The sequence below is a fragment of the Uloborus diversus genome, chromosome 10 (assembly GCF_026930045.1).
Source record: "Uloborus diversus isolate 005 chromosome 10, Udiv.v.3.1, whole genome shotgun sequence".
Taxonomy (NCBI): domain Eukaryota; kingdom Metazoa; phylum Arthropoda; class Arachnida; order Araneae; family Uloboridae; genus Uloborus; species Uloborus diversus.
The window spans coordinates 121,678,860-121,688,010 of NC_072740.1; the positions used below are offsets into that span (position 1 = coordinate 121,678,860).

The 9,151-nt window shown below is 32.9% G+C and overlaps 1 non-coding gene across 1 annotated transcript; it reads right to left on the minus strand.

Annotated features, from left to right (window-relative positions):
- Nucleotides 1–8,375: 8,375 nt before the first annotated feature.
- Nucleotides 8,376–8,575, minus strand: LOC129231886 (small nucleolar RNA U3). Its single transcript, XR_008581312.1, has one exon. It is a non-coding gene; the product is annotated as a small nucleolar RNA U3 (small nucleolar RNA).
- Nucleotides 8,576–9,151: the final 576 nt, after the last annotated feature.

Consider the following 9,151-nt stretch of genomic DNA (forward strand, 5'->3'; position numbering starts at 1 on the left):
CTAATGCTGTTAGTATGTTTCACATAAGACAGCATCTTTACTTTAAAAAAAAAAATAACTAACTTCTTTGTTGTTTTATTAGTTGTCATCGTTTGCTCAAAAAAACATTTTGATTTTATAAAAAGAAAGAAAAAAAAAACAAAAAGAAAAAAAAAAAAAGATTACATTCCGAATTAATTCAATTACTTTTATAAAAAAAAGTATTAGTGCTCTTTTGATTAAAACCGTGTTTTAAAATCGAAAGTATAGCTTAGTTATTTAACATCTATAAGATGAATCGTTCATGAGCACTGAAGTTTAATGTCTTGTGCGTTAACCCTTTTATCACTTGTCATCTTTATTTATAGCAGCATCTTGATCCTGTTAATATTTTTTTTCCATCAATGAATCAACGATTTGAATACTTTCATCCGTGTTATTACGTTCATTTACGTGCATTTTTACCACTCCTAACTGTTCGATGGTGTTTCATTAGTGATTGTAACTAGAGTAAATTGCAAAGAGTCCAGCTTTCGCTTTTGACAAATGTACATTTGAAAAAAAAATGTATCACGTTTAAAAGTTTAAAAACGATGGCATTTTTATAAGATGTGTGAAAGTAATCATTATTAATTTTCAGGAAAAATGATCTGTGTGGGAAAAAAAGAACGCTATTACAGTGAAAACCCGTTACAGCGAACTTCGATGTCCCAAAACTTTGTTCGTTGCAACGGGAATTTCGTTGTAATGGAATCCAATTAACGGAACAACAATTAAATTAGGACTAAAAAATTCATTTTGTTGAAACGGAAATAAAGGTGTATTGGTATTCGTCGTAATGAGATTTCACTGTATTTTACTTTCGAGAATAAGAAATTAGTTTGAAAAATGTGTTGTCAAAGCAAAATTTGTCACCCCTGAAAATTTTGCCGCTCTAAGCAGCTGCCTACTCTGCCTATGGGGAAATTGGGCCCTGCCTAGAGATGTAAAATTTCCGGAAATTTTGAGGTAGTGGAAAAAAAACACTTTTTTTACCAGTTTTTTTTCTGGAAAATTTGTTTTTTTTTTTTTTTAATTAAATAAAAATAGGGTTCCTTAATAGCTCTGTGTTTCTTGAAACATATAAAGGGTTAAGCATTAAAAAATGTATGCAATCCACATATCTTCTTTTTCTACTTGACAGAAGTACACATTAAGGTAAAGTTTAATTAGAAGAAAAAAAACTTTTTTGTTTCTTAACTGAGAGCTTTCTTGGTCAAACACCAGAAATAAATCAAGTCGTTGTTCAACCAATAATATTGGATGAGGTGTATCCAATCATAACAATTACACTTTCGATTTTAGATTGCGTTTGAAACTTGAAATAATAATTGTAATTTTTGACTTTCAAACATGCTTGATATTGTTTGAAAGAAAAATAAGCATGATTTCTCTTCCTTACAATGTAACTTTACTGTTTGAAAATGAAAGCTATTGAGTTTTGATTTTTTCCAATCCAGTCTAAGTCCAAATCAAATGGAAATTGGTTTTTCCTTTTCTTTCGAGCAGAAACCCCAAATCAAAACTGCATAATGGTTTTTTAAGCTGAACCTAAACTTAAACTGGAGTTTAAGTTCATTTATACTGCCATGCTAAGCACAGTAGTAAAAGTGGTCATACCTGCATTTTTGAACAAACCTGAATTATTATAACCAAATTTTTCTGTATTTCGCATTTTGCTTAATAAATAAAATGATGAAATATATAGTTCCTGATCATTTGATCAGGAATTATATATTTTTTTTTTTAATTCTGAAAAAAAAAAAAGACATCTGAATCAAATATATGAAAGACCATTGCTTTAAAACACAATATCTCAGCTTGAGCTCAACTTCAGATTCCTCTTTTTGCTTAGCACGGCATTATACAGGTTGCAGCAAAAAAAAAAAAAAAAAACAAAAAAAAACCGCTTTTCGATTTTTTACAGTTTTAAGCAAAAATCTGCCTTTTTAAATATGTTTAACAAAGTAGAACGACAGTTCGTTTGCTTGTTGTGCCTTGGCAAACAGTATTTGATGCGGTATGTCGCTTCAAGTAGCTTAGAAATGACTGTCGATGTCCGAAAAGTGTACAAAAACGAACAATAGACATTTCAGTTAATCGTCCTGTCATCCTAAAGTGAGTTCAATGAAATCCTTGGGTTTTAGCGAGAGAATTCTTTTGTAAGATGAGAATTTGTGACCGATAAGTGCGAAAAAGGGCAAAAACAGATCAAACAGAATTTATTTTTTCATTTATTTCATTTATTTTTTCAAATTTTCCGAAATCCCCTTCAGAAAAAAACTGCTTTTTTCCGTTTTCCGAAATTTTCCGGGTTTTTTTCCGACTGTTTTCATCTCTAGCCTTGCCTGAATGACGATAGTGTTGAACGTTGTCAAATTGATCTTGCATTTTTTTTTATTATTTTTTACGCATAATTTTTTTTTCTGTCAGAAAGTAGGTTAATTTTAACTAGTTTTTTAAAACATATCTTTTTTGGAGATTGAGTTATTGTTCTGCAACGATGAAAAAAAATGAGTTGGTTTCACGTAAGAACATGTGTCAGAGCAAATAACCATTTTATTACCCCTTTTCTAGTAATGCATGCACTAATATTTGGCTCTTAATTATAGTAGTTAGCCATAAACGTTATTAACGCCTGTCGACGCATAACAAAATTACTACCAGTGCTGAAAATGAGTAGAACCACTATATCTAAAAATTGTTTATTTCTCTGATATTCAGATGGTGTTGAAGTGTTAATTAAAAACAACGTCCTCCCAATGAGCGGTAGGATGTAAGAAAAATGAATTTGGCTAGAGTGTGCGTTTGAGAGTTTTGTGAGTAAGAGATATTGTAAGTTTGATCGTAAGAGAAAATAAAACAGCGAAAGTTCATTGAGAGCTTAAAACACTTTTCTGAAAGTTTAAGATAGTAGTATAAGTAGTTATAAGTAGGGCACGTATATGCCTCATTCTTAAGCATTGTTTTAATAATTAAACCACGGAATCTCTTAAAGGTGGCTCGAAAATTTTAACGCCATCTGTTGAAAGCAAATGAAGAATGCAATGATTCGGCTTTTGCGGGGAAGATGGAGGGCGGATGGTAATTCGACAGAGACTTTGATCTCATTTGGGAAGGGTTTTGTTCTAGGGTTTGACCCTTAGAGGGAGCACTGGCGTATCCAGGATCGGCATTCGTCCCCCCCCCCCACGAAATTTTTGTCATCGATGTAGTAATTTTCTATGTAAAAATTGCGTATTTTTAAGTCTTTGTGTGTGTGTTTGTGTGTAATATCAGTGTCATAGTCATGGAGGGTGTCACGAAATTTTCGTTATCAATGTAATACTTCATGTGGAAATTAGGGTTTTTTGTAATTTATAGTCTTTGTGTGAGTGTGACAGTGTTGGCGTAACTATGCGAGAGGCATGAAGTAATTCGTTATCGATGTAGTAATACTTCATGAGGAAATAACGTTTTATTTATTAATTGTGTGTTTCTAAGTTTTACGCCTACTTATCACAAGAGCAAAGGAGACAAAAGCACGATATCCTTAAAATATACAGGCACAAATCACATAACAAAAATTAAAATTGCTTTGCGAAATCAACCTTTTTCTTTGCTTCCTGTCCTACGGCGACAAAATCACCAGCTTCTGCCCAAGCACGCAACCGACAGTGATTTTGGGGGCATAAAGCAAGAGCGACATTTCAGACTTTTCAAGGGGTCGGCCAACGCTAAACAAACCCTAGGATATGTACTTAGAATAGTCAGAAAATGTATTTTCAAAATATAAATGAAAAAAAAAATTAATAGCAGACACTTACAAAAGTGCATTATATTTCTGTAAGTCTAACCAGGGAACCACACGATTTCAGTAATCATGAAAAATGTTCAAAATGGTCGCATTCGAAAGAGCAAATTTAGACATTTTTTTTTTTTTTTTGACTCATGAACTGTGTGCCCTCGTCTCCCCGTTTTTGAGATATGGGGTCTTAAAGTCTGCCAAAATCTCTAGAAAAGTCGCAAACTTGGAAGACTCGGCAATTAATTTAAATCACCTCGTTGTTTCATCGTCTGCATCTTGCAAGGCAAATGTATTTCCAGTTTGGGTCACCTGCCATTCGTGTGAAAGATGTTTTGCATTAATCCTTTACTTGTGCGTGTGAACTTAAAGAATCACCATCAAACCTATGAAGAGGAAAAGTAGAAAACTTCATCCAGAGGAACGACAACTTTACAACGAAATTAAACCTAAATTTTAAAATTCCATTCGAGATAATAATACATTTCAGAATATTACTGTACTTGAAGTGTGTTAAGTGCAACCCTTATTTATGAAATATGTTGTATTTCTTAATAATATGGGTGAATTATTATGAATAAATACAAAAAACAAGGTAATTTGTGTTCATACAGTATATCATTGCTAATAATTAAAGTTCAAAGTCTCTGTCTGGATATCGGGATCTTTGTCTGGATGTCTGTGACGCGCACAGCGGCTAAACCGTTCGGCCGATTTTCATGAAATTTGACACAAAATTAGTTTGTAGCATGGGGGTGTGCACCTCGAAGCGATTTTTTGAAAATTCAATTTTGTTCATTTTATATTCTAATTTAAAGAACATTTTACCGAGCAAATTATCACAACATGGGCGAGTAAAATACCAAATTATCTTAACGTGGAACCGTAACATGGGCGAGCAAATAGCCGTGGCAAATTGGCGAGAAATTCATCATCCTTTATTTGTATATACGGTGAACCAAATGACCTTTTAATTTTCTACTACGGGCAAAGCCGTGCGGGTACCAGTAGTAGGTAATAAAATGGATAGTCTTTGATGCTGAAATAAAATAGTCATGGGTTATAGTATCAGTTCTTTTTTTTAAAGTTATTATCAATACATGAATTTTTATTGTCTATTCACTTTGAGGAAAAAATTTACTTTTTAATTTAAAATGGAAAGACAAATTAAATTCTTAGGTAAAAACAACGGATAGAAAGTTGTAAATAATTTTTCGATCTTTTTGAAATGTACTTTTAACGTTAAAATTATCGTTATAAGAAAGTACATCATGTATAGATGTAAATAGATATTTTTTTTTCTTAAAAACTATCAATATAGTCAACGTTCGATATAAAAATCCCTGTCGTCCGAACAAAACATGTCACTAAAGCTAAAAGTGTCAGTAACGTTGAAGTCGCCTGGCTTCGGGGGGGGAGGGGGGAAACTGATTTTCTGGCAGTGAACGATATGGTGAGATTTGCTGACTCAATTGATGTGAGTCGTGGGTAGAACAAATGAATAATTTAATTTATTTACAATTAGGTATAAGCATAGCAAGATAAGAATAGGATACGCTTGTATCTTTGCAAAGGATTGGGAGCGAGAGCCCTATGGCTGCATCCGCTAACAACGTTCGAAGTGCATCTGACGAGGGGTGGTTTCCCACATCAGTAGAAATTTATTCAGAATTCATTTTTTTTTTATATGTTCGCAATAAAGGCTAGTTGGGTCATTCCATGTCAAGTGATCCAAAATTAGAGAAATTTTTTCCCTCACCCTTTTGTATTTCTTTGAAATTTGGCTCATCGATTGTACCCTTCGAGGTAATCAAAAGTCCAAATTTTTAGATTTTTATCTCTATTATTTTTTTATTTATGACACTTTGATTTTTCGAAAAACCCTCTTTTTTTTCATGGATGTTTGAACATAAAATGGACGATAACTCAGCACCAAATATAGATAGAAAGATTTGGTAAAAAGCATTTTAAAGTATATTAGTTGCTGTTTAATTGGATATGCAACATGACTAATTTTAGAAAATTTTTAATTTTTAAAAAATGAAATTTAAATTTTAAATTGAAATTTCTCAGAAAAGGTATAATGAATTTTATTTAAAAAATTCTCAAAAATTTGTGTGTATTTTATCTTTATTTGGGCAAAGTTTCAAGTTGGGATCTCGATGGGATCATATTTTTATGAATTTTTAAATAAAATTTGACTTATGAAATAATGATTTTTTCAGATTCTAACTAGTTAAATATGAGGTTTTCTTACTGGGGTTGGTCTAATAAGTAGTAATTGATCATGATTATGCTTGAAATGAGCTGACATGAATTTGTAGATTGGTAAGCCCCCCCCCCCCCGCCACCACTTTTAATTTTTTTTTTCAAAACATTTCGAAAATTAAAATTAAATAAATAAATAAATAAAACAAAATAAATAGTAAACTTATTAAAAGTTGGTAAATATTCTTCTTTAAAGCAAGAAAAAGCCCCCCCCCCAGCACCACCACTTTTTTTTTTTTTTCAAAACTCTTTTCAAAACGCAAAAAATAAATAAATTATTAAAATAAAACAAAATGAACAGAAAGCATATAAAAAGCTGGTAAATGTTCTTCTTTAAAGCAAGCCGAAGTACATTCCCCCCCACCCACACATACGATTAACACTATAATAGTATCACGCCTCACCTGACGCTTTTTTTTCGGACCAAGTGTTTCTTTTTCAATCCGAACTTCACAAAATTTACTTGATTAATTCACTATCTGATAAGGAAAGTTATAATTCATTTCATCCCCTACCCCTGCGCCAACTTTAAATTTTGGAGGGAGGAAAGAAATGGTTTGCCCCAAGATCATAGCAAAATAGGAGTGTTTCCCCCCATTTTGTTTCATTCTTTTCACACTAAACTAAAAATCAATCTAAGTATCAGATCATATGTATCTCCGCATAAAACTGTCTTTCTACAACATTTGGAGTGCGGCGGTCTTCTTTTCTTTAATGCTAGTTTTCTTTTTAGTTTCAGTTGTAAAGGAGAGCAATGCAGCGAGATCTATTTATGCATATATTAAAAGCAGTTATAGATCAAACAAATTTTGCTAGTTTGAGCATAACCTTCCATGTTGTTAAGCTTCATTCCAGATTGCTCTTCCCCCTCCCTTTCCCCCTCCCCCTATCGTCCCACTTTTCGAAAGAAAAAAAAAAAGCTGCAAATGAGTGGTTCTATTTGTCTGTTAAAGTTTTTCTGACTTTTAGTTTTTATGACCCCCCCCCCCATTTATAAGCCTTAGTCACTGCTGATGTTTAGCAGCGTGCATCCCAGTTTATTATGATTATAACTCTTACGTGCCAGCTTTTTTTTTTTTTTAAATACAGTTCTGAAAAAAAAAAGGATAAAAAGTGGTTGTGTGGCAGGGGGGGGGGGTACCAATCTACAAATTAATGTCAGCTCATTTCAAGCATAGTCATGATCAATTATTACTTACTAAACCATCCTTAGTAAGAGAACCCTATATTTAACTAGTTAGAATCTGAAAAATGTAATTATTTCATAAGTCAAATTTTATTTAAAAATTCATAAAAATATGATCCCATTGAGATCCCAACTTGAAACTTTGCACAAATGAAGATAAAATACACACAAATTTTCGAGGATATTTTTAAAAAAATTCATTATACCTTTTCTGAGAAATTTAAATTTAAAATTTAAATGTCATTTTTTAAAAATTAAAAATTTTCTGAAATTAGTCATGTTGCATATCCAATTAAACAGCAACTAATGTACTTTAAAATGCTTTTCACCAAATCTTTCTATCTATATTTGGTGCTGAGTTATCGTCCATTTTATGTTCAAACATCCATGAAAAAAAGAGGGTTTTTCGAAAAATCAAAGTGTCATAAATAAAAAAATAATAGAGATAAAAATCTAAAAATTTGGAATTTTGATTACCTCAAAGGGTACAATTGATGAGCCAAATTTCAAAGAAATACAAAAAGTTGAGGGAAAAAACTTTGGATCACTTGACATGGAATGACCCAGTTATGATTCGGTCAGTTCGGCCTTCCTTCTTGTATATTATCGCCCATCAACCTTTCAAAGGGTGTTGGACGTTGTTTAAAATCTGCAAACGGATGATATATGTGACAAATGAGAAATGAGAAACCCTATATTAATACGTTTCCGCAAAAATAAACTGGTAGACTCCTCGTCCTTGTAAATTTGTTATTTTAACTATTTTATTTGCGTAAGCAATTTGGAGCACTAGATAAAAGAATTCCAAGAGGGGTGTGATCTTGCCTTCAGGGGGGTGGGCACCCCTACTTTATTGAATTGAAATGAAAATCCTACTAACAAGGTCAATCCATGCACAGAGTTGGATATAGTATATCGAACGTAGACAGAAATAAAAATTCTGTGAACCCTCGTCACGTAGAGATACTATACGTTATAGAAAAAGCCAAGCAGCTATGAAAACTAAACGAAATTTGCTATGCATCGACTTTTCTTACATAACCCATTACGAAACGGGAATTATATAAATTCACTTGTAAATCTCCATTTGTACCGATTATTTTAGCGTCGGTTTTAATAATAACTCAGAACGAGTTTCTATTCTCCAACTGCCACGGAGTCGGAAAGCGCGATCATTAAAGGGATGCAAGTTAAAAACTGCCACCATCGGCTTCACGCTCAGATAGAAACCATTCCACATCATCGTGGTAGGATTTTCTGTGAAGTTCGGTGAGCAAACTCGCTAATCATACTATAGAAATGATTCTATGTATGATCTTGAACGGATAAATTTTGTTTCCCAACCTAAAAGAACGATGGTGTTATATACCACTGGGAGTTAAAACCCAAATCTCGCCCATCTCAGTACTTCCGTCAGTTTAGGGTAGTGAAAAGAGATCTGCACCCGCCTCCTTGACTTTCAGTTATTAAGGGACCTTCAGCTTGAGACATACTCATACCCTTGCTTCCGTATGAAAAAAATTTAAACGACGGACCTGACCTATTGCTGATCTATTGTCATCTCTAAAATTAAAGTATTTGTATAATTTGGGTATAGTTTCTTTCTTCTCTGTTGTACTTCCATGAACTTGATTGGGAATATTGGGGCTGTGATGAAGATGCAGCGATTGCGCCCGGCTAAATTATTGCGGATGGCCGAATTATTAGCGGCATCACTTTAGTGTCAGTAATATAACGCATGAATGACGCATTTCAAACGTGTTTGTGATGTTGAAAAAAAGTGTATTATTTATCAAAAATGTGTAAATTTGTATAGATATTCTTCTACGTCGTTTTTTGCTTCTGGTAAAAATTTTCCGAATTTCTGCATTGAGCTCTTTTCTCTTTAACAAGGG